Below are 26281 nucleotides of genomic sequence, written 5' to 3'. Positions count from 1 at the left end.
TTGTGTTGCTAGTTCTTCTAAACCGATGCAAATGTACTAAGAAACGATGATCATGCATCTATGTGATGATGTTAAGAATTACTGATTGCATATGTAGAATGGTATGATTTCTAAATGTTGGATTAATTTCTTTTTTTCCGTTAATTAAAAAAAAAAGAGAGAAGGGGTAATTGAAGCTGAAGGGATACAGACTGTGCAACAGGACTGGATATAAAAACTTAGAAATGGACAGCACAATACTACCTAATTGTAATGCAATTATGTTAAAACATTGAATGAAGCTGCATGTGAGGTATAGGTTTTTTTTTTCTCTCTATTATCGTTTTAATTCTTATTCTGTTGTCTTTTTATTTCTTTTTCTAAATCGATGCAAATGTACTAAGAAATGATGAATATGCAACTACGTGATGATATTAAGAATTACTGATTGTACATGTAGAATGGAATGATTTCTAAATGTTTTGTTAATTTTTTTAATTAATAAAAAAAACAGAAAAAAAAACTATTCATTAGGGCAGAAGCCATATAGCTCAGCATGCGACCCCAGGTAACTGAGTGACCGCAGTCATCTAGGTCCCAAGGCCTAATAAAGCACTCCGAAATGTTGATACTGGTTGAGTGTTGGTGGAAGCAGACGTGGGCTGTGGATCCAAGAAACACTGAGTGGAGTAATGATGATTCCAAATTTGGCCAAAGGATGCTGAAGAAGATGGGGCGGTCTAAAAGAAAGGGTTTAGGGGCTCAGGAGCAAGGAGCCACAGATCACATTAAAGTTCAAGTTAAAAATAACCACCTGGGCTTGGAGCTACAATCAATAATAAAGACAACTGCATTGCTTATCAAGGTGATTTTAGCCAGCTTCTTGCTGAAATGAACACTTGCCATGGGCAAGAAACAGCAGAAACCTCAGACAACAAAGAGAAGAAATCCTTTAGCCTGGAAAAAAAGCCCAAAATTTCTAAAAACTGTGTTCATTATATGAAATTCACAAAAGGGAAGGATCTATCATCTCAGAGCAAAATGGATCTTGATTGCATTTTTTTTTGAAAAGGCAGAGTAAGAAGACTTCTGAGGATGATTCCAGCCTCAGCACTCTAGATGAGAATGAAACTTCCACTGCAAAAACCAGTGCCTTCACCATCCAGGAGTATTTTGCCAAGAGGATGGCAGAGCTAAAGAACAACCACAAGTCACAGCTGCAGGTACTGAACTTTCAAAGCCTCAAACTGAATGGAAAAGGGGAAAGAAAAGAAACAAAGAAGAAAAAGATAAAAACCTGGAGAATTATACCCAACACAAGACCAAGTAGCCTATAAAGGAAAAGTCTCAAGAAGAAGAAAGTCCTGCCTGTGCAGCCAAGAAAAGAAGAGACAAAGTTAAACAGCCTCTCAGAGACCTTTGCTGGGATGAGAATTCTGATGCTGAGGGTGGCAAGGATGGTGTGTGACCATTTGGAGACCAGGACTTCACCCCAAAGCCCAGAAAAAGGAAAGGAGAGAAAATGCTAAAAAAGCAGAGAGAGGTACAATGGGCAGCACACTAGATGAATCACCAGTGAAAAAGAAGAAAGTTTCTGTATTAGTTAGGGTTCTCTAGAGAAACAGAATCAACAGGGAACACTTGCAAATATAAAATTTATAAAAGTGTCTCACGTGACCGCAGGAACGCAGAGTCCAAAATCCACAGGGCAGGCTGCGAAGCCGATGACTCCGATGGATGGCCTGGATGAACTCCGCAGGAGAGGCTCACCAGCCAAAGCAGGAATGGAATCCATCTCCTCTGAATCCTCCTTAAAAGGCTTCCCATGATTAGATTTAGCATCACTAATTGTAGAAGACAATACCCTTTGGCTGATTACAAATGGAATCAGCTGTGGATGTAGCTGACATGATCATGACCTATTCTTAAGAAATGTCCTCATTGCAACAGACAGGCCAGCGCTTGCCCAATCAGATAAACAGGTACCACAACTTGGCCAAGTTGACACCTGTCCCTAACCATGACAGTCCACCCCTTGTCAACTTGGCACACATATATATATATATATCACCTTAGACCATACTTAATTTCCAAATGAAAACAAATAAGCACATATTTTTTTCCTTTTACCTGACAATACTCAACCGTCCTGCATATAACTGGAAACACATTAAATCTCTCCAGAATAGGGTGCAAATCCTTGGGCAACATTCTTTCTCAAACTTGATATCTTACAACTTAAATAGTATAACATGAACAAAACAGCATTACAGTCCTCGTTTCTGTAACTGATCACGTGGTCGAAGCTCATATTTATCACTACCTTCTTCCACTAACCATTCCATGTTCCCTTTCCCCTCAGCAAGCACTTCATGGCCGTGGTTCTTTGCCTGGTGGGGTGACCCAAACCTTCATTCCTGAAGTCTCAGAGCCATTAGTGGTCCTGCTTGGATTGTGTTGTTGCAGTTTTCCATTGATTTTAATCACAGGGCATGGTAGTACTAATAGACGCCCCAGGGGATCTCCTATATTCCAAGAAAACTCTTCTTTACCTCCATTATGTAATTGCAGTCCTACTTCCTTCTGATAGTCAGGGTCAATTACCCCAGACAATAATGTAATCCCCTTCTTGGCATGTTGATCCAGAGGCATAAGTAGCCCAAAGTGACCAGGTGGCAATCTTAACTTCCAGTTCAGTGGTATCACTGTTGTTTCTCCTGGAGGAAGCACACCCCATTTTGGAACTAAAACCTGTAGACCAGCAGAACTCAGGGTAGCAGGGACAGGAAGCAAAAATTTTCCTAGTGGATCACTAGGGGTAATAGTGAGTGGCACCACACCCATTTCCACCCCTTGGTTCCTGGACCCATGGATCCTGGCTATGGGAGAAACAGCACCATAGAGTGGACGCTGATTCAGAGCATACACAGCTTCCTGGAGAACATTACCCTAGCCTTTCAAGTTTTTGCCACCTACTTGGCACCGTAATTGAGTTTTCAAAAGGCCATTCCACCGTTCTATCAATCAAGCTGCTTCTGGATGATGGGGAACATGGTAAGACCAGAGAATTCCATGAGCATGTGCCCATTCCCGCACTTCATTAGCTGTGAAGTGTGTTCCTTGATCTGAAGCAATGCTATGTGGAATACCATGACGATGGATGAGGCATTCTGTAAGCCCACGGATGGTAGTTTTGGCAGAAGCATTGCATGCAGGGAAAGCAAACCCATATCCAGAGTATGTGTCTATTCCAGTTAGAACAAATCGCTGCCCCTTCCATGAAGGGAGTGGTCCAATGTAATCAACCTGCCACCATGTAGCTGGCTGGTCACCTCGGGGAATGGTGTCATATCAGGGGCTGAGTGTGGGTCTCTGTTGCTGGCAGATTGGGCACTCAGCAGTGGCTGTAGCCAGGTCAGCCTTGGTGAGTGGAAGTCCATGTTGCTGAGCCCATGAATAACCTCCATCCCTACCACCATGACCACTTTGTTCATGAGCCCATTGGGCAATGACAGGAGTTGCTGGGGAAAGAGGCTGACTGGTATCCACAGAACGGGTCATCTTATCCACTTGATTATTAAAATCTTCCTCTGCTGAAGTCACCCTCTGGTGTACATTCACATGGGATACAAATATCTTCATGTTTTTAGCCCACTCAGAAAGGTCTATCCACATTCTTCTTCCCCAGACCTCTTTGTCACCAATTTTCCAATTATGGTCTTTCCAAGTCCCTGACCATCCAGCCAAACCATTAGCAACAGCCCATGAGTCAGTATACAAATGCACCTCTGGCCAGTTTTCCTTCCAAGCAAAATGAACAACCAGGTGCACTGCTCGAAGTTCTGCCCACTGGGAGGATTTCCCCTCACCACTGTCCTTCAAGGACACCCCAGAAAGGGGTTGTAATGCTGCAGCTGTCCACTTTCGGGTGGTACCTGCATATTGTGCTGAACCATCTGTAAACCAGGCCCGAGTTTTCTCTTCCTCAGTCAATTCACTGTAAGGAACTCCCCAAGAGGCCATAGCTCTGGTCTGGGAAAGAGAAGGTAATGTGGCAGCAGGAGTGGAAACCATGGGCATTTGGGCCACTTCTTCATGTAACTTACTTGTGCCTTCAGGACCTGCTCTGGCTCTATCTAGTATATACCATTTCCATTTTACAATAGAGTGCTGCTGTGCACACCCAACTTTATGGCTTGGTGGGTCAGACAACACCCAACTCATGATAGGCAACTCAGGCCTCATGGTAACTTGGTGGCCCATGGTTAAGCATTCAGTCTCTAGTAAGGCCCAATAGCAGGCCAAAAGCTGTTTCTCAAAAGGAGAGTAGTTATCTGCAGCAGATGGTAAGGCTTTGCTCCAAAATCCTAAGGGTCTGCATTGTGCTTCTCCTATAGGGGCCTGCCAAAGGCTCCAGACAGCATATCTATTTGCCAATGAAACTTCCAGCACCATTGGATCTACTGGATCATACGGCCCAAGTGGCAGAGCAGCTTGTACAGCAGTCTGTACCTGTTGCAGAGCCTCCTCTTGTTCAGGTCCCCACTCAAAATTAGCAGCTTTTCTGGTCACTCGATAAATGGGCCGGAGTAGCACACCCAAATGAGGAATATGTTGTCGCCAAAATCCAAAAAGACCAACTAGGCGTTGTGCCTCTTTTTTGGTTGTGGGAGGGGCCAGATGCAGCAATTTATCCTTCACCTTAGAAGGGATATCTCGACATGCCCCACACCACTGGACACCTAGAAATTTTACTGAGGTGGAAGGCCCCTGTATTTTTGTTGGATTTATCTCCCATCCTCTGACACGCAAATGCCGTACCAGTAAATCTAGAGTAGTTGCTACTTCTTGCTCACTAGGTCCAATCAACATGATATCATCAATATAATGGACCAGTGTGATGGCTTGTGGGAGACAGAAATGATCAAGGTCTCTGCGAACAAGATTATGACATAGGACTGGAGAGTTGATATACCCCTGAGGTAGGACAGTGAAAGTATATTGCTGACTTTGCCAGCTGAAAGCAAACTGTTTCTGGTGGTCCTTACTAATAGCTATTGAGAAAAAAGCATTTGCCAGATCAATAGCTGCATACCAGGTACCAGGGGATGTATTGATTTGCTCAAGCAATGATACTACATCTGGAACAGCAGCTGCAATTGGAGTTACCACCTGGTTGAGTTTACAATAATTCACTGTCATTCTCCAAGACCCATCTGTTTTCTGCACAGGCCAAATAGGAGAGTTGAATGGGGATGTGGTGGGAATCACCGCCCCTGCATCTTTCAAGTCCTTAAGAGTGGCAGTAATCTCTGCAATCCCTCCAGGAATACAGTATTGCTTCTGATTTACTATTTTGCTTGGTAGGGGCAGTTCTAGTGGCTTCCGCTTGGCCTTTCCCACCATAATAGCCCTCACTGCACGAGTTAGAGATCCAATGTCTGCCAGTTGCTCAGTATGTCTATGCCAATTACACATTCCGGAACTGGGGAAATAACTACAGGATGGGTCGGGGGGGCCCACAGGACCCACTGTGAGACGGACCTGAGCTAAAACTGCATTGATCACCTGGCCTCCATAAGCCCCCACTCTGACTGGTGGTCCAGAGTGATGTTTTGGGTCCCCTGGAATTAACGTCACTTCTGAATCAGTGTCTAATAATCCCCGAAATATCTGATCATTTCCTTTTCCCCAGTGCACAGTTACCCTGGTAAAAGGCCGTCGGTCTCCTTGGGGAGGACTTAGAGGAAGATTAACAGTATAAATTTGTGGCAGTGTAACAGGTTTCTCCCCCGTAGGGACCTGGCCTCCCCTTCATTCAAGGCTCAGGGTCTGTAAACTGTTTCAAGTCTGGAAATTGGTTAAGGGGCCGTGACTCTGTGTTATTGTAATTCAGGTTAGACTTCTGTTCCCTTGACCTAGAACTCTTTTGTTTATACAGCTCCAACAAGAATTTAGTAGACTGCCCTTCTATTGTATTTCTAGGCACCCCATGATTTACTAGCCAATGCCACAAATCTCTGCGTATCATATAGTTTTGATGCCTCCTTTGAGTTTGTTGTCTATTATAATAGCCGCATCTACCCTGTCTTTGGTGATTAAGTGCTGCCACCTGGCTTCTGCCAACTCGGGATCCTGTCATCCCCATTGTGTTTAAGGATTTCAGCTCAGTGACAGCAGTTCCTACAGTAATATCTGATCTACAGAGAAGTGCAAGCACAGAGCTCTTGAGGGATGATGGTGCTAGTCTCACAAACTTATTTCTCACTGTTCTGGTAAAAGGTGCATCCTCTGGACATTCCTGGGGTGTAAGAGCAGGCTTTGCATGATAAATCCACTCTAACATTCCAATCTCTCTAAGCCTCTGGATCCCTTCATCTACATTATACCAGGGCAGTTCTGGCATTTCAACCTCAGGTAATGTTGGCCATCTTTTGATCCAAGTTTCAACCAACCACCCAAACAAGCTGTTAACACCTTTTCTAACCGCTCAAGCTATAACACTGAATGCAGAATCTCTGCTTAGTGGGCCCATATCAATAAATTCAGCCTGATCCAGCCTTATATTTCTCCCACCATTATCCCACACCCTTAAAATCCATTGCCACACATATTCCCCTGATTTCTGTCTATATAAATTGGAAAACTCACACAGTTCTTTTGGAGTATAATGTACCTCTTCATGTGTGATACTTTGTACCTCACCTTTAGGGGCCTGTTGGGACTTTAGTCTAGTTACAGGTCTAGAAGAAATGAGGGGTGGTGGGGGTGGGTCATGAAAAGAATTAGAAATATCTTCCAAGCCATTTGCTTCAGGGTCTTAATTTGCAGTTTCATCTGGTGAAACAGGATTAATCACTCTAGGGCTAATCCCTTCAGGAGGAGGTTGGGTGGCCAATTCCTCAAGGAAGGCTGGAGGTGGGGTAGCTATGTCCTCAGGGCAGAGTATTACAGGGTCATCTAGAGAAGGCTCAGTATGGCCTACGGTTTCAACCTCACCCCCAACATCATTATCAATCCATATGACTCCATCCCATTTTTCAGGGTCCCACTCCTTTCTAATCAATGCCCTCACTTTAACGGCAGACACCATGCAAGACTGAGATTTCAGTTTATGTTATAAAATTGCTACTCTAACAATAAGATTCTGAGTCTGATTTTCAGAGATCTCAAGTCTACAGCTACAGGAAATAAGATTTTCCTTCAGGATACTCATAGAAACGTCTACATCTTTCAGACGGCACTTAAGCTTCTTGTTTGAAGCCTTAAGTCCATCCTTTCACCCCTTAATGTAGACAGTGTATCTAACAACAACCAACCAACATCTCTATAACTCTTATTTCTACAAAACTCTGTAAAGGTGTCAAAAATATTATCCCCCAGAATCTGGCTTCGTACAAGAGAAGCATTAGGAGAATCGAATGATGATATTTTTTTTTTTTTTTTTTTACTGGGAAAAGCCATGTTTTATTACTATTTTGATCACAGGAGGCTCCATGAAATATTTTTGCTGACCTGAATTGCACATTGACTCCTGAGATCAACTTTTTTTTTTTAATTAACTTTTTTTATTAACGGAAAGAAAAAAAAAAGAAATTAACACAACATTTAGACATCATACCGTTCTACATATGCACTCAGTAATTCTTAACATCATCACATAGATGCATGATCATTGTTTCTTAGTACATTTGCATCGGTTTAGAGGAACTAGCAACACAACAGAAAAAGATATAGAATGTTAATATAAAGAAAAGAAATAAAAGTAGTAATAATAGTAAAAAACAACAACAATAAACAAACCAACAAGCAAACTAAAACAAAAAAAAGCCTATAGCTCAGATGCAGCTTCATTCAGTATTTTAACATGATTACTTTACAATTAGGTATTATTGTGCTGTCCATTTTTGAGTTTTTGTATCTAGTCCTGTTGCACAGTCTGTATCCCTTCAGCTTCAATTACCCATTGTCTTACCCTGTTTCTAACTCCTGCTGAACTCTGTTACCAATGACATATTTCAAGTTTATTCTCGAATGTCCGTTCACATCAGTGGGACCATACAGTATTTGTCCTTTAGTTTTTGGCTGGATTCACTCAGCATAATATTCTCTAGGTCCATCCATGTTATTACATGCTTCATAAGTTTATCTTGTCTTAAAGCTGCATAATATTCCATCGTATGTATATACCACAGTTTGTTTAGCCACTCTTCTGTTGATGGAGATTTTGGCTGTTTCCATCTCTTTGCAATTGTAAATAACGCTGCTATAAACATTGGTGTGCAAATGTCCGTTTGTGTCTTTGCCCTTAAGTCCTTTGAGTAGATACCTAGCAATGGTATTGCTGGGTCATATGGCAATTCTATATTCAGCTTTTTGAGGAACCGCCAAACTGCCTCCCACAGTGGTTACACCCTTTGACATTCCCACCAACAGTGGATAAGTGTGCCTCTTTCTCCGCATCCTCTCCAGCACTTGTCATTTTCTGTTTTGTTGATAATGGCCATTCTGGTGGGTGTGAGATGATATCTCATTGTGGTTTTGATTTGCATTTCTCTAATGGCCAGGAACATTGAACATCTCTTCATGTGCCTCTTGGCCATCCGTATTTCTTCTTCTGGTAGGTGTCTGTTCAAGTCTTTTTCCCATTTTGTAATTGGGTTGGCTGTCTTTTTGTTGTTGAGTTGAACAATCTCTTTATAAATTCTGGATACTAGACCTTTATCTGATATGTCGTTTCCAAATATTGTCTCCCATTGTGTAGGCTGTCTTTCTACTTTCTTGATGAAGTTCTTTGATGCACAAAAGTGTTTAATTTTGAGGAGCTCCCATTTATTTATTTCTTTCTTCAGTGCTCTTGCTTTAGGTTTACGGTCCATAAAACTGCCTCCAGTTGTAAGATTCGTAAGATATCTCCCTACATTTTCCTCTAACTGTTTTATGGTCTTAGACCTAATGTTTAGATCCTTGATCCATTTTGAGTTAATTTTTGTATAAGGTGTGAGATACGGGTCTTCTTTCATTCTTTTACTTATGGATATCCAGTTCTCTAGGCACCATTTATTGAAGAGACTGTTCTGTCCCAGGTGAGTTGGCTTGACTGCCTTATCAAAGATCAAATGTCCATAGATGAGAGGGTCTATATCTGAGCACTCTATTCGATTCCATTGGTCGATATATCTATCTTTATGCCAATACCATGCTGTTTTGACCACTGTGGCTTCATAATATGCCTTAAAGTCCGGCATCGCTAGACCTCCAGCTTCGTTTTTTTCCTCAAGATGTTTTTAGCAATTCGGGGCACCCTGCCCTTCCAGCTAAATTTGCTTATTGGTTTTTCTATTTCTGAAAAATAAGTTGTTGGGATTTTGATTGGTATTGCATTTAATCTGTAGGTGAGTTTAGGTAGGATTGACATCTTAATTACATTTAGTCTTCCAATCCATGAACACGGTATGCCCTTCCATCTATTTAGGTCTTCTGTGATTTCTTTTAGCAGTTTTTTGTAGTTTTCTTTATATAGGTTTTTTGTCTCTTTGGTTAAATTTATTCCTAGGTATTTTATTCTTTTAGTTGTGATTGTAAATGGGATTCGTTTCTTGATTTCCCCCTCAGCTTGTTCATTACTAGTGTATAGAAACACTACAGATTTTTGAATGTTGATCTTGTAACCTGCTACTTTGCTGTACTCATTTATTAGCTCTAGTAGTTTTGTTGTGGATTTTTCCGGGTTTTCGACGTAGAGTATCATATCGTCTGCAAACAGTGACAGTTTTACTTCTTCCTTTCCAATTTTGATGCCTTGTATTTCTTTTTCTTGTCTAAATGCTCTGGCTAGACCTCCAACACAATGTTGAATAATAGTGGTGATAGTGGACATCCTTGTCTTGTTCCTGATCTTAGGGGGAAAGTTTTCAATTTTTCCCCATTGAGGATGATATTAGCTGTGGGTTTTTCATATATTCCCTCTATCATTTTAAGGAAGTTCCCTTGTATTCCTATCTTTTGAAGTGTTTTCAGCAGGAAAGGATGTGGAATCTTGTCAAATGCCTTCTCTGCATCAATTGAGATGATCATGTGATTTTTCTGCTTTGATTTGTTGATATGGTGTATTACATTAATTGATTTTCTTATGTTGAACCATCCTTGCATACCTGGGATGAATCCTACTTGGTCATGATGTATAATTCTTTTAATGTGTTGTTGGATATGATTTGCTAGAATTTTATTGAGGATTTTTGCATCTATATTCATTAGAGAGATTGGTCTGTAGTTTTCTTTTTTTGTAATATCTTTGCCTGGTTTTGGTATGAGGGTGATGTTGGCTTCATAGAATGAATTAGGTAGTTTTCCCTCCACTTCGATTTTTTTGAAGAGTTTGAGGAGAATTGGTACTAATTCTTTCTGGAACGTTTGGTAGAATTCACATGTGAAGCCATCTGGTCCTGGACTTTTCTTTTTAGGAAGCTTTCGAATGACTAATTCAATTTCTTTACTTGTGATTGTTTTGTTGAGGTCATCTATGTCTTCTTGAGTCAAAGTTGGTTGTTCATGTCTTTCCAGGAACCCGTCCAGTTCATCTAAATTGTTGTATTTATTAGCGTAAAGTTGTTCATAGTATCCTGTTATTACCTCCTTTATTTCTTTGAGGTCAGTGGTTATGTCTCCTCTTCCATTTCTGATCTTATTTATTTGCATCCTCTCTTCTTCTCTTTGTCAGTCTTGCTAAGGGCCCATCAATCTTATTGATTTTCTCATAGAACCAACTTCTGGTCTTATTGATTTTCTCTATTGTTTTCATGTTTTCAATTTCATTTATTTCTGCTCTGATCTTTGTTATTTCTTTCCTTTTGCTTGCTTTGGGATTAGCTTGCTGTTCTTTCTCCAGTTCTTCCAAGTGAACAGTTAATTCCTGCACTTTTGCCTTTTCTTCTTTTCTGATATAGGCATTTAGGGCAATAAATTTCCCTCTTAGCACTGCCTTTGCTGCATCCCATAACTTTTGATATGTTGTGTTTTCATTTTCATTTGCCTCGAGGTATTTACTAATTTCTCTTGCAATTTATTCTTTGACCCACTTGTTGTTTAAGAGTGTGTTGTTGAGCCTCCACGTATTTGTGAATTTTCTGGCATTCTGCCTATTATTGATTTCCAACTTCATTCCTTTATGATCCGAGAAAGTGTTGTGTATGATTTCAATCTTTACAAATTTGTTAAGACTTGTTTGTGACCCAGCATATGGTCTATCTTTGAGAATGATCCATGAGCACTTGAGAAAAAGGTGTATCCTGCTGTTGTGGGATTTAATGTCCTATAAATGTCTTTTAAGTCTAGCTCCTTTATAGTAATATTCAGATTCTCTATTTCTTTATTGATCCTCTGTCTAGATGTTCTGTCCATTGATGAGAGTGGGGAATTGAAGTCTCCAACTATTATGGTATTTGTGTCTATTTCCTTTTTCAGTGTTTGCAGTGTATTCCTCACGTATTTTGGGGCATTCTGGTTTGGTGCATAAATATTTATGATTGTTATGTCTTCTTGTTTAATTGTTCCTTTTATTAGTAGATAGTGTCCTTCTTTGTCTCTTTTAACTGTTTTACATTTGAAGTCTAACTTGTTGGATATTAGTATAGCCACTCCTGCTATTTTCTGGTTGTTATTTGCATGAAATATCTTTTCCGAACCTTTCACTTTCAACCTATGTTTATCTTTGGGTCTAAGATGTGTTTCCTGTAGACAGCATATAGAAGGATCCTGTTTTTTAATCCATTCTGCCGGTCTATGTCTTTTGATTGGAGAATTCAGTCCATCAACATTTAGTGTTATTACTGTTTGGATAATATTTTCCTCTACCATTTTGCCTTTTGTGTTATATATATCATATCTGACTTTCCTTCTTTCTACACTCTTCTCCATACCTCTCTCTTCTGTCTTTTCAGTTCTGACTCTAGTGCTCCCTTTAGTATTTCTTGCAGAGCTGGTCTCTTGGTCACAAATTCTCTCAGTGACTTTTTGTCTGAGAATGTCTTAATTTCTCCCTCATTTTTGAAGGACAATTTTGCTGGATATAGGAGTCTTGGTTGGCAGTTTTTCTCTTTTAGTAATTTAAATATATCATCCCACTGTCTTCTAGCCTCCATGGTTTCTGCTGAGAAATCTACACATAGTCTTATTGGGTTTCCCTTGTATGTGATGGATTGTTTTTCTCTTGCTGCTTTCAAGATCCTCTCTTTCTCTTTGACCTCTGACATTCTAACTAGTAAGTGTCTTGGAGAATGCCTATTTGGGTCTAATCTCTTTGGGGTGCGCTGCACTTCTTGGATGTGTAATTTTAGGTCTTTCATAAGAGTTGGGAAATTTTCAGTGAAAATTTCTTCCATTAGTTTTTCTCCTCCTTTTCCCTTCTCTTCTTCTTCTGGGACACCCACCACATGTATATTTGTGCGGTTCATATTGTCCTTGAGTTCCCTGATACCCTGGTCAAATTTTTCCATTCTTTTCCCGATAGTTTCTGTTTGTTTTTGGAATTCAGATGTTCCATCCTCCAAATCACTAATTCTATCTTCTGTCTCTTTGAATCTATCATTGTAGGTATCCATTGTTTTTTCTATCTTTTCTACTTTGTCCTTCACTTCCATAAGTTCTGTGATTTGTTTTTTCAGTTTTTCTATTTCTTCTTTATGTTCAGCCCATGTCTTCTTCATGTCCTCCCTCAATTTATCAATTTCGTTTTTGAAGAGGTTTTCCATTTCTGTTCATATATTCAGCATTAGTTGTCTCAGCTCCTGTATCTCATTTGAACTATTGGTTTGTTCCTTTGACTGGGCCATATTTTCAATTATTTGAGCGTGATCCGTTATCTTCTGTTGGCGTCTACGCATTTAGACAGATTTCCCTGGGTATTGGATCCAAAAGTTTGGAAGATTTTTCTGTGCAATCTCTGGGTTCTGTTTTTCTTATCCTGCCCAGTAGGTGGTGCTCGTGGCACATGTTTGTCTGCGGGTCCCACCAGTAAAAGGTGCTCTGGGACCTTTAACTTTGGAAAACTCTCGCTGTCCGGGAGGTTCGCTAGCCGAAGCGGCTTGAGCCGGCCCGGGGTCCGAACGCGGGGAGGGTCACTGGCCGCTGCAGCCCGGGAAAGCGCCCGTCCGAATTTTCTAGTCGGCACGGGGTGACAAGCGTGGTGGGAGGGCGCCAGCGGCAGCGGCCCCCCCGGGAGAGTGCACGTTCACGGGGAGTCACGGGTTTGGAAGGGGCCTCCCCCACCCATCACCGTTCTCCGTGGCCTGGGGATTTTCGCCGCGGTTTCAGGGGACCGCCTCTCCAATTTTCCCAGCCGGCCCGGGAAGGGGGAAGGGAGTGACTCCGGCCGCTTGCCGCCCCGCCCGGTGAAGCCCGCGTGCCTTGGCGATCTCACCCGAGCGGCTTCTCTCAGCCAGCCAGCCATTCCAGGATGGGGTACGCTGTCTTTTTTATCTCTGTTGTGGCTTTGGGAGCTGTTCTGTGTCGTTTCTACTCCCCTAGTAGCTGTCCTGGAGAAGAAACTAAGATCCGCGTGTCTTACTAAGCCGCCATCTTCTCCAGAAGCTGGTTTCTTAAATAGCATATATTTGAAGCTTTAGCATATTATAAATTTAGGAAGAACATACACAGAAAAAAATTGCATTTGTTCAATATAAGAAGTCATCATAAATTAGAAATCTGTTCTATAACTAATTGTTGCAATGTACTTTTGAAAGTTATTGCTTTTTTGTATACATGTTATTTTTCACAAAAAAAGAAAAAAGAGAAGGAAGAGTATAACAAAGAAGATAGGATTTAACAAATGAGTATGACTGCTGAATCATTATGTTGATATTTCTTTTGGTCTCCAGTGTGTTGGAGCAGCTAGAAGAAAACAAAACAAAACAACACAAAAAACAAAAAATGATGGAACTGTAACCCATACGAAACCTCAAAATCTGTGCTACAACTACTTGTTAAAACGTCCTTGGAAATTTATTGTTTTATTTGTATATATGTTATATTTCACAATAAAAACAATGTTTAAAAAAAGGCATCATAAAAACGGGAATTGGACTAAACTACCACTGCAATTTTGAAGCTATAATTGATCTTTTTTATTCCTTCTATTGGAGGTTAAAAAATCTCCTTGTTTTCATAGTATCCTAAAATTATGAACAACCTTAAATTACATTGGCTATCAAGCTCTGGAAAATATACAGCAATTCTTTAATTTGTCCCAAGGAATACTTTTCCATAGTTCTTAAGAACCTTTCATTTTACTCACTGAAATTTGCCAAATAGATCTTATCCAATTACTCCTATGTCAAGGTTATTCATATTTACTAATAATGTAGTTATTATGGTTACTGTTGCCAAGGTATTATCAGAAAAATATATTTTTAACAAACACGGCCTATTCTGCCGCATGTTTCTATGCCTACCATTTCTAATCTCCAGGTCCAGAAAAAGAAAAAAAGAATTCCAAACCACAACCCCCCCATCTTTCCGCACCTAGTTCTTCCCTCATTGCTACCTTAGAAGTTTAGGTCCTGGGGAGGCAAGGATAGATGAAACAGAAAGAAAAAGGTTTGATCTGTGAACTTGGATTTAAAGGTTTTAGGTGAAGGCAGTAGAATTTGACAGTTTCTACACCCCTCTTTTAACTATTTCCAATTATTAGATCTACAAATCTAATAATGACTATTACCAATTACTAGGCCTACGAATCTAATAAATAATTGGAAAAAGGCTTTGACTTTTCCAGTGGAAGCCTTCTGCTGCCTTAGGGAAATTCCGTGAGTGGTTTCTTTCTAATTTCAAGGTGTTAACAGTAATGACGAAAACTAATGTTTAAACCCTGCTTCCCAGAGGATTTTTCTTTTCTTTTCTTTTTTTAACTTCAGAAGTGTTCTAATTTACTAGCTGCCAGAATGCAATATACCAGAAATGGAATGAACTTTTAAAAAATGGAATTTAATAAGTTACAAGTTTACTGTTCTAACGCTGTGAAATTGTCCAAATTAAAATAAGTCTATAGAAATGTCCAATCTAAAGTATCCAGGGAAAGATATCTTGGTTCATGAAGGCTGATGAAGTTCAAGATTTCTCTCTCCACTGAAAAGGCATGTGGCAAACCAAGCAATACCTACTAGCTTAATCTCTAAGCCTCTTGCTTCATGAAGCTCCCTGGTGGCCTTCTCCCTCTTCATCTACAAAGGTCGCTGGCTGGTGGACTCTGTGGTTCTCTCATCATTCTGTCATGGTTCTGTGGTTCTCTCCTCGTTCTCCAAAGGGACTCCCTCTGAAATGTCTCCTCTTTTATAGGCTTCCAGTAAACTAATCAAGACCCATGAAGAATGGGTGGTGATATGTCTCCATCTAATCAAGTTTAATACCCACAATTGATTGAGCCATATCTGTGGAAACAACCCAATTAAGTCTCCAACCCATAGCACTGAATAAGAATTAGAAGAAACTGTTGCTCTCACAAGATCGATTAGGATTAAAACATGGCTTTTCTAGGGTACATAAATCCTTTCAAACTGGCACAAGAAGTATTAATTTAAATATTTATATAAAAGCACCTACTTATTTTTAAGCAATTCGAATACAGTTCTTTAATAATTTTATGTTAATTTGCCATTACCACACATATGATATGAGAATATACATAGGCACAAATAAAAAGTTAGTCACAAAATACAGAAACACTAAGACACTTTTGCTCCCAGAGTAATTTGGAGTGAATAAAAAAGTGTTTGCAATGCCCTTTGGGAGACTGGGGAGAAAGGAGGAAATATTCAACTTCCCCACTTGGGAAATTCCTGATATTCTCACAAGCAGCAGGGTCAACTAAATCAATAGGCTGAGCTCTCAATCTTGGGGTTAGCCCCTATGAAATTTATTCCTGCAAAGGATGGGCTAAGCCTACTTAAAAGTATGGCTAAGAGTCAACCCCAGAGAATGTGTTTTGTTGCTCAGATGTGGACTCTCTCTCCAAGCCAACTTGGCAGGTAAACTCATTGCCCTACCCAGATGGGGGACCTGATTCCCAGGGGTGTAAATCTTCCTGGCAACATCAGACAGAACTTCTGGGGATAAGCCTGGCCCTGATATCATGGGATTAAGAAAGTCTTCTTGACCAAAAGGGGGAAGAGAGAAATTAGACAAAATAAAGTTTCAGGGGCTGAAAAATTTCAGAGTTTAGAGGCTATCCTGGAGGTTATTCTTATTCATCATATAGATATTCCTTTTTAGTTAATGGTGTATTGGAGTGGCAAGAGGGAATTGTTGAGCTGTGTTCCAGTAGCCTTGATTCTTGAAGATGATTGCATAACTATATAGCTTTTACAATGTGACCCTGTGATTGTGAAAACCCTGTGTCTGATGCTCCTTTTATCTGGGGTACGGACAGATGAGAACAAAAATAAGGACAAAAATAAACAAATAATCGAGGGCATAAAAGGTAAAAAATTGGGTAGATTACAGTACTGGTGGTCAATGAGAAGAAGGGGTAAGGGGTGTGGGATGCATGAGTTCTTTCTTTCTGTTTCTTTTCTGGAGTGATGCAAATGTTCTTAAAATGATCATGGTGATGAAAACACAACTATGTGATGATATTGTGAGCCACTGATTATATACCATACGTGAACTGTATGTGGGTTAAGATTTCTCAATAAAAATATATATTTAAAAAACTAAACAGGGACATTATAATAAGAAGTTCCTTGAAAAAGAGAATCAAGACTACTGAAACACAGTTCAACAGTTTCAGGCACTTCCCTCTAGCCACTCCAAAGCACTATAAACTAAAAATGTATATCTATATAATGAATAAAAATAACTTCCAGGATAACCTCTAAACTCTGAAATCTTTCAGCCACTGAAACTTTATTTTGTCTAATTTCTCTCTTCCTCCTTTTGGTCAAAAGGCTTTCTCAATCCCACAATGCCAGGTCCCAGCTCATCCTGGGAGTCCTTTTCAGCACTGTCATTTTCTGCTTTTTTATAATGACCATACTAGTGAGTGTGAGATGATATCTCGTTGTAGTTTTGATTTTCATTTCCTTAAGAGCCAGTGAAATTGAAAATCTCTTCATGTGCCTTTTAACCAATATTTCCTTTTCTGAAAAGTATCTGTTCATGTCTTTTGCCCATTTTAAAATTAGATTGTTTGTCTTTTTGCTGTTGAATTGAATCTCTATATATTCTGGATACTAAACCCTTATTTCATTTCCAAATATTGTCTCCCATTGTGTAGGCTGAATTTTTACTTTCTTGAAAAAGTTCTTTGATGCACACAAGTGTTTAATTTTGAGCGGTTCACATTTATCTATTTCCTTTTTCAATGCTTGTGTTTTGGGTGTAAGGTCTAGGAAACGACCTGCTCATACAAGATTTATAAAATATTTCCCCAAATTTTCTTCTAAAAGTTTTATAGTCTTAACTCTGATGTTTTAGTCTTTGATCCATTTTGAGTAAATTTTTGTATAGGGTGTGAGATATGGACCTCTTTCATTCTTTTGCATGTGGATATCCAATTCTTCAAACACCATTTATTGAAGAGGCTGCTCTGTCCCAGGTGGATTGGCTTGACTGCCTTATTAAAAATCAATTGTCCATAGATGACAGAGTCTATATATGAAAATTCAATTCAACTCCATCAGCCATTATGTTTATCTTTATGCCAGTACTATTCTGTTTTGACCACTGTAACTTCATAATATGCTTTAAAGTCAGGTAGTGTGAGATTTCCCACTTCATTTTTCTTTCTCAAGATAGCTATTTGGGGCACCCTTTCCTTCCAAGTAAATTTGGTTATTGGTTTTTCTATTGAGGCAAAGTAGGTTCTTGGGATTTTAATGGTATTGTTTTGAATCTAAAAATCAATTGGGTAGAACTAACATCTTAACTATATTTAGTCTTCCAATCTGTGAACACGGTATGCCCTTCCACTTATTCATGTTTTTCATTATTTCTTTCAGCAATTTCTTGTAGTTTTCTGTGTATAGATCTTTTGTATCTTTAGTTAAGTTTATTCCTAAGTATTTTATTCTTTTGGTTGCTATTATAAATGGAATTTTTTTCTTGATTTCCTCCTCAAATTGCTCATTCCTAGTGTATACAAACACTACTGATTTTTGTGTGTTGATCTTGTAATCCTGCCATTTTGCTGAACTCATTTATTAGCTCTAGTAGCTTTGCTATAGATTTTTTTGGGATTTTCAACATATATTATCAAGTCATCCACACACAGTGAGAGATTTACTTCTTCTTTTCAAATTTGGATTCCTTTTATTTCTTTTTCTTGTCTAATTGCTCTGGCTAGAACTTTCAGCACAATGTTGAATAACAATGGTGACTGTGGGCATCCTTGTCTTGTTCCCGATCTTAGAGGTAAAGCTTTCATTCTTTCCCCATTGAGGATGATGTTAGCTGTGTGTTTTTCATATATTCCCTTTATCATGTTGACGATTTTCACTTCTGTTCCTATCCTTTGAATTATTTCCATCAAGAAAGGATGTTTAATTTTGTCATATTTTTTTTGCATCGGTCAAGATGATGTGTTTTTTCTGCTTTGACTTATTAATATGATGTATTACATTAATTGAGTTCTTATGTCAAACCAGTCTTGCATACCTGGAATAAACCTTACTTGGCCATGGTGTATAAAGCTTTTAATGTGTTGCTGGTTTCAATTTGCAAGTATTTTGTTGAGATTTCTACATCTATATTAATTGAAGAGATTGACCTGCAATTTTATTTTCTCAAAGTATTTTTGTTTGTCTTTGGTATTAGGGTGATGTTGGATTTGTAGAATGAGTTAGGTAGCTTTCCCTCTGCTTCAGTTTTTTTGAAGAGTTTGAGCAGGATTGGTATTAATTCTTCCTTGAATGCTTGGTAGAATTCACATGTAATGCCATCTGGTCCTGGATTTTTCTTCTTAGGGAACTTCTTGATGACTGATTCAATCTCTTTACATGTGATTGGTTTTTGAGATTGTCCCATTCTTCTTAAGTCAATGTTGGTTGTTCATGCCTGTTCTAATTTGCTAGCTGCCGGAATGCAATATATCAAAAATAGAATGACTTTTAAAAAGGGGAATTTAATAAGTTGCTAGTTTACAGTTCTAAGGCCAAGACAATGTCTCAATTAAAACAAGACTATAGAAATGCTCAATCTAAGGCATCCAGGAAAAGACACCTTGGTTCAAGAAGGCCAATGGCATTCAGCATTTCTCTCTCAGCTGGAAGGGCAATTGGTGAATATGGCAGCATCTGCTGTCTTTCTCTCCAGGGATCTTGATTAATGAAGCTCCCCAGGAGGCATTTTACTTCTTCATGTCCAAAGGTCACTGGCTGGTAGACTCTCTGCCTCATGGTTCTACAATGTTCTGAAGCTTTCTCCAAAATACTTCTTTTTTTTAGGATTCCAGTAAACTAATCAAGACCCACTTAGAATGGGTAGGGACAAATCTCCATCTAACCAAGTTAAATACCTACATTTATTTGAGTCACATCTCCGTGGAGACAACCTAATCAAGTTGCCAACCTATAGTACTGAATAGGGACCAGAAGAAACCATTGCTCCCACAAGATTGATTAGGATTAAAACATGGTTTTTCTAGGGTACACAAATTCTTTCAAACCAGCACACTGTCTTTTGAGGAAGCTGTCCATTTAATCTATGTTGTCTAATTTATTATCATACAGTTGCTAATAGTATCCTCTCATTACCTCCTTTATTTCTGTGGGGTCAGGGCTTATGTCCCCTCTTCCATTTCTGATTTTATTTATTTGCATATTCTCTCTCTCTCTCTCATCAGCCTAGCTAAGGGCCCATCGATTTTATTGATTTTTTCAAAGAATGAATTGCTGGTTTTATTGATTTTCTTGATTCTTTCCATTTGCTCAATTTCATTTATTTCTGCTCTAATCTTCATTATTTCTTTCCTTTTGTTTCCTTTGGGGTTTGTTTACTAGTTCTTCCATGTAAACAGTTAATTCCTTGATTTTTGCTCTTTCTTCTTTTTTTATATAGACAGTCAGGCAATAAATTTCCCTCTCACACTGCCTTTGCTGCATCCCATAAATTTTGATGCATTATGTTTTCATTTTCATTTGCTTTGAGATATTTTCTGATTTCTCTTGTAATTTCTTCCTTGATTGACTGGTGGTTTAAGAGTGTATTGTTTAGCTTCCATGTATTTTTGAATTTTCTAGCCCTCTACCTGCTATTGATTTCCAACTTCCATTATGATCCAAGAAAGTGTTTTGTATAATTTCAGTTAAACTTAGTTATATTTATTGACTTGCTTTGTGGCCCAGCATATGGTCTATCCTTGAGAATGATCCATGAGCACTTGAGAAAATTGTGTATCCTGCCCTTGTGGGGTTTAATGTTCTGTTACATCTAGTTCATTTACTGTATTATTCATACTTTCTGTTTCTTATGAAATTATCTAAAATTGAGAGTGTTGATGAATTGTGGACTTTTGATATTATACATGTTGCTTAATGAATGCAGATGGCTGAAGGATGCACTGACTAAGAAGTAGGTTGGTGAATGATGGCGTATACATATGATTGAATACCATGTTGCTACAAAAAGGAACAAAGTTTCGAGGCATGAAACATTGTGAATGAACCTGAGGGACATTTGGTGACGCAAAATAAGCCAGAAACAGAAGAGCAACCATTGTATGGTCTCCTCTAGAACACACTTTTAAGAAAACAGGGGCCTAGATTGTAAGCTTTTATAGCAGTCACATTTAGTCTGGAAGGGTAATTATTATTTCTGGATTTTGAGAGGCTCTTTTATATATGTATAACCTGGTATTTAGAGATAAGAATGAAGCTGATCAGGTAGGGAATAAGGTAATTCAGAACACGGGGTAAGGAAGACATTGTGTATATTTTAGAACCTACTCTTTTGAGACAAAAAGGAACAAAAGTTTATTTTGTCTGGAAACTAAATTTTCTGTAGCACATAATCTAACTCATACTGTATAGATGGTTCATTTAAACAATCAAAACACAGGAAGCCCAGAATAAAAATGGGGGCTTTTAGTCCTGTATAGCTTAATGTAATGCCTGCATACATCTTAGAATATATTAAGCAGATAATCAAAAAGTACTGGCAAAGTCCCTTGAGGGATGGGAGAAAAAACATGGAACTATTAAACTTTACCATCAGGGAATCCCCTGATACTGTGTCAAACATTAGGGACACCCAAATCAATAGGTCAAGCCCTTGATCTTGAGGCTTATTCTTGTGAAGCTTATGTATGTAGCAGAAAAGTTTAGCCTACATATAGGTATGCCTAAGAGTTACTTCTGAAGGACTTTTGTTGCTCAGATGTGGCCTCACTCTCTCTAAGCCAAACTCTACAAGGGAAATCATTGCCCTCCCCCCTATGTGGGACATGACACCCAGGGTGAATGTCTGGGGCATGGGGCATGGGGCATGGGAGAAGACTCCCAGGGGTGAGTCTGGCCCTGGCACCATGGGATCAACAATGTAATCCAGACCAAAAGGGGGGAAAGAAGTGTAACTAATAAGGTATCAGTGGCTGAGAGAGTTCAAATAGTCAAAAGGCTACTCTGGAGGTCATTTTTATGCTAGCTTCAGTTAGACATTGATACCCATCATAACTTGCCAACCCCCAAACAAAATCATTCCTGTCAATCCTAAAGAACATCCAGGGCAATATATAAGATTCTACTAAAGGTTCCATGCACTAGGGTAACTTTCCAGGAAACTACAACCTCCAGATGGGTCCCTGGGAAAGATAAGTCTTGAAACATAGAGGCCCAGCCTCTCCAGAACATCAATTAGATCTGCCTCCCTACCCCATATTATAGACATCCCCTTCCAATGAAAAAATTAGAATGGGTAAAGCCCAAATACCCCTAAAGAATGGAAGAAGGATCAAAGATGATGGTGGAGTTATACAGAGAAGGTAGGGTTTAACAAAGAAGTATGATTGCTGAATCATTATATTGATATTTCTTTTAGTCTCCAGTATCTTAGAGCAGCTAGAAATAAAAACCTGAAATTGTGGAATTGTAACCCATACTGAACTCGGAAATCTGTTGTTCAACTAATGTGTTGATGTGCTTTGAAATGTATTGCTTTTTTGTATATATGCTATTTTTCACACAAAAAAGAAAAATAGTAAATTGTGATAATAAAAAAAAATATTTATTCCTTCTAGTAGCCAATGTTCTGGAGCAGCTAGAAGGAAAAATCTGAGATGATCATACGGTAGCCCCATGACAAACTCTGGGATCTTTCCTGTAACTACTTGATGAAAAGTGCTTTGAAAATTACTTCTTTTTTCTTTCTTTGCTTTGAATATATGTTATGTTATATAATAAAAATTAAACAAAATTGATTTATATACATTATAATATTCCATGTGATATCTGAGCATAGACAATTTTGACAAAATTCTTTCAGATTTCAAATTCCATGTTACAATATTTCCCTAAAATTGAGAACACACGTGTGTTTGTAGTATCTTCCTAGTTCTTCTTTTCCACTTTCCATTACACATAGCCCTTCCTCCAATTTATAAATATCTGAGTCCATCTCAAATTACACCAAGGTGCATTGCCCCAGACTGTACAAGTCCCTGTTCTCCAAGCAGTTCAATTGTTGCTGTTGAGGATTTCTCCATTAATCAGGTAACCATAAATCCACACTAGGCTCCATATCTTTCCCTGTTTTATAAATGTTTGTCATTATTGAAGTATAGCATTGTAAGTGGAGTATTTATTTCACAAATTATAATGTCATGAATTCACATATACTGGATGTTGGACAATTGGAGTGAGAACACCCCTTAACTGTGCAAAAACTAAATGGTTTGGGTACCATAGGGAGAGCTTATGAAAGCCAGTTAAATAGGGTTTTGGTCAAATATATTGAAGACAGTAATATTATATTTCATTTAGTAGGCCAAATCATAGGAAGGCTTTTGATTGATGTATTTGTATTAGATTCCGAATATTTTAAAAGTCATTGAGATTATGCTTTAGAAATAGCCATCTACTTCTCTGCATTTTGGCCTTTTTCAGTAGTGAGAAAGATCCTGTATCCTGTAGAGTCTGATCTTTCACCCATGGCTTGCTCTGCAACTGCAGGGCCAAGGCTTCAGTGAAAATATTGAAATTATGCAGTAAGATAATATTATTTATGCTATTGTATTGACAAATGGTTGTTGAAGTAAACATTCATTTGATGTTCTCAAATATTTCTGGGTATGCCAGTTCAAATGAGACGTCTCTAAATGAAAGAATAATGAATATAATAAACTATCATTAGTAGAGCCCTAGTAAAGTTCTTTTGGTATATATCATAGTCAGGTTCATGTGTCAACTTGGCCAGGTGGTGGTGCCCAGTTGTCTAGTTGGGCAAGCACTGGGTCTGTCTGTTGCTATGAGGACATTTCATGGACTTAAATCATGATTGCATAGGCTATCTCCACCATTGATTGCATTTGTAATCAGCTAAGGGGAGTGTCTTCTGCAATGAGTGATGTTTAATCTAATCACTTGGAAGCTTTTAAGGAGAATTCAGAAGAGACAGTCACTCTGCCTGCTTCAGCTGGTGAGCCTCTCCTGTGGAGTTCATCCAGACCCTTCTTTGGAGTCCCCAGCTTCACAGCCTGCCCTACAGATTTTGGACTCTTTCATTCCCATGGTTGTCCAGCTAGCCTCTCCTGAGAGTTCATTGTGGAACTTCACTGGAGTTTCCAGCTTGTGGCCTTCCCTACAGACCTTGGACTCTGCATTTCCATGGTTACATGAGACACTTTTATAAATTTTATATCTATGGATATCTCCTGCTGATTCTGTTTCTCTACAGAACTCTAGCTGATACAGTGTACTTCATGGAAATCTTATAAATAACTCAATTGCCTGAAGAAGGATCATTTTGTGAATTGGTGTTTTCAACAAAAATGAAGGAGGATGAAACAGAGTTTAGAGTTGATAGATCATTAGAAGTAAATTTTGATGTCATATTGTTAAGTGATATTTTGCTTATAATTCAGAATGAATTCAATTATACTTTATGGTAATTTTTTTCTCTTAGAAAATGTAAAATAGAAATATAATTGAGGATATATCCTATGTAATGTGAATAATGAATAATTCTTATCCAGGAATATAGGAACTACTTGAAGGAAAAAAAATTATCCATCTCATTAAAATGCATTAATAAGAAACTCTTGCCTATAGTAGTTCATAATTATTTAATAAAATTTGTAAAATTAAAAAAATTCTGTTTCTGTATTGATCCTCCATCTATATGTTCTATTCATTGATAAGAGCGAACAGTTGAAGTCTCCAACTATTAGGGTAGAGAGATCTACTTCTCCCTTCAGTGATGTTAGTGTTTGCCTCATGTATTTTGGAGCATTCTGGCTCAATGCATAAATATTTATGATTTTTATGTCCTCTTGTTGAATTGTTTCTTTTATTAATACATAGTGTCCTTCTATGTCTCTTGTAATTGTTTTACATTTGAAGTCTAATTTGTTGGATACTAGTATAGCTACCGCTGTTCTTTTCTGTTGTTATTTCCATGAAATATTTTTCCCCAACCTTTCACATTCAACCTATTTTTGTCCTTGGGTCTAAAGTGAGTCTCCTGTAGACAGCATATAGATGGATTCTGTTTTTTAATCCATTCTGCCAATTTATATCTTTTGATAGGGGAGTTTAATCCAATAACATTTAATTGTTATTATTGTAAAATCAGTACCTTCTTCTACCATTTTGTCTTTTGGATTTTATATGTCATATATAATTTTTTTAAATCTTTGCTGATAGTCTTCATTGCTACACTCTCCCCCAAACTCTCTCTCCTGCCTTTTCCTATATGCTTCTAGTGCTCCCTTTAGTATTTCTTATAGAGCCAGTATTTTAGTCACAAAGTCTCTCAGTGACTGTCTGAAAATATTTTAATCATCCCCTCAATGTATAGAATTCTTGGTTGGCAGTTTTTCACTATCAGAATCTTAAATATATCATACCACTTGACTCCCTGGTTTCTGCTGAGAAATCCCCAAATAGTCTTATTGAGCTTCCCTTGTATGTGATGGGTTGCTTTTGGCCTAGTGCTTTCAAAATTTTATCTTTGTCTTTGACCTTTGAGATCTTATTAGTAAGTGTCTTAGGGTAGGTCTATTGGGATCTATTTTGTTTGGGGTATGCTGCACTTCTTGGACCTGTAGTTTTATGTCTTTCATAAGAGATGGAAAATTTTCAGTGATTATATTCTCCATTAGTTTTTCTGCTCCTTTTCCTTTCTCTTCTCCTTCTAGGATACTCATAACATGTTCTGTGATTCATTTTTTCAAACTTTCAAGTTCTACTTTTTATTCACCCAATGTCTTCTTTATATCCTCTCTCAACTCATTGATTTGATTTTTGATGAGATTTTCCATGTCTGTTCAAACATCCTGAATTAGTTGCTTCAACTTCTGTATCACATTTGAAGTGTGGGTTTGCTCCTTTGTCTGGGCCATATCTTCAATTTTCCTAGTATGCTTTGTTATTTTTTGCTGGTGTCTAGGCATTTTATTTCCTTAATTAGCTTATTCTAGTAGTTGTTTTCATTCTTTTCCATAGGGTTTTCTTTTTGTGTGGCTTTTTTTCTTTATCTGTTATTTGGCATTCAGTTAAACTTATTCTTGATTTCTGGCATAGGTTCTGTTTAACTGATCAGAATTTTTCAGTTCTTGTTTTTCTGTTTCTTGCCCTGCCTATATGGAGCCATTTTTTTTTTTTGAGTAGAGTCTCCTCAGATATGATCAACCTCAGTCAGACTTTCCCTGACCAGACAGGGCCATGTCTCAGGAGGAGAGAATAGCCATATCAAGTTTCCATGAGCATGAAACCCAGCAGGTTGTCACACTTTCCTATGAAGCCTCTAGATACTGTGCTTTTCCTAACCTGCCCAGCATGTTGTACTTGTTTTCCCATAGCTTCCCACCAGCATAGAGTGATGTGGTGCCTCTAATTCCAACAACCTCTCCCTCCAGGGGTATGGTTAAGACCTAGGCTGAAGTAGTAGGCAGGTTCTGATTGCTTCTGTTTTCCAGCCCCTGGGATGTAAATTCCTTAAAGGAGGGCCTCCACTTGAGCTGCACCCCACCCCACCCCCTTTCTTGGGGAAGATACACCCTTTAGGGTGTTATCCCATCCACTTGACTAGTTTCTTTGTCTCACAGTCATGCCTTAATTATGCCCTTGCCTGGGGCAGTACTGGAACCTGTGAGTGCTAA

At 38.6% G+C, this 26281-nt stretch overlaps 1 protein-coding gene and 1 pseudogene across 3 annotated transcripts in view; one reads left to right on the top strand and one right to left on the bottom strand.

The window, feature by feature from the left end:
• LMLN (leishmanolysin like peptidase) overlaps window positions 1-26281 on the bottom strand; it is a 271959-nt gene that overhangs the window by 59384 nt on the left and 186294 nt on the right. The window lies entirely within an intron of this gene.
• Window positions 546-1596, top strand: LOC143647601 (PIN2/TERF1-interacting telomerase inhibitor 1 pseudogene; annotated as a pseudogene).

This window comes from Tamandua tetradactyla, chromosome 10 (genome assembly GCF_023851605.1).
Source record: "Tamandua tetradactyla isolate mTamTet1 chromosome 10, mTamTet1.pri, whole genome shotgun sequence".
NCBI classification, from domain to species: domain Eukaryota; kingdom Metazoa; phylum Chordata; class Mammalia; order Pilosa; family Myrmecophagidae; genus Tamandua; species Tamandua tetradactyla.
This window is presented reverse-complemented; position numbering and strand designations above follow the sequence as displayed.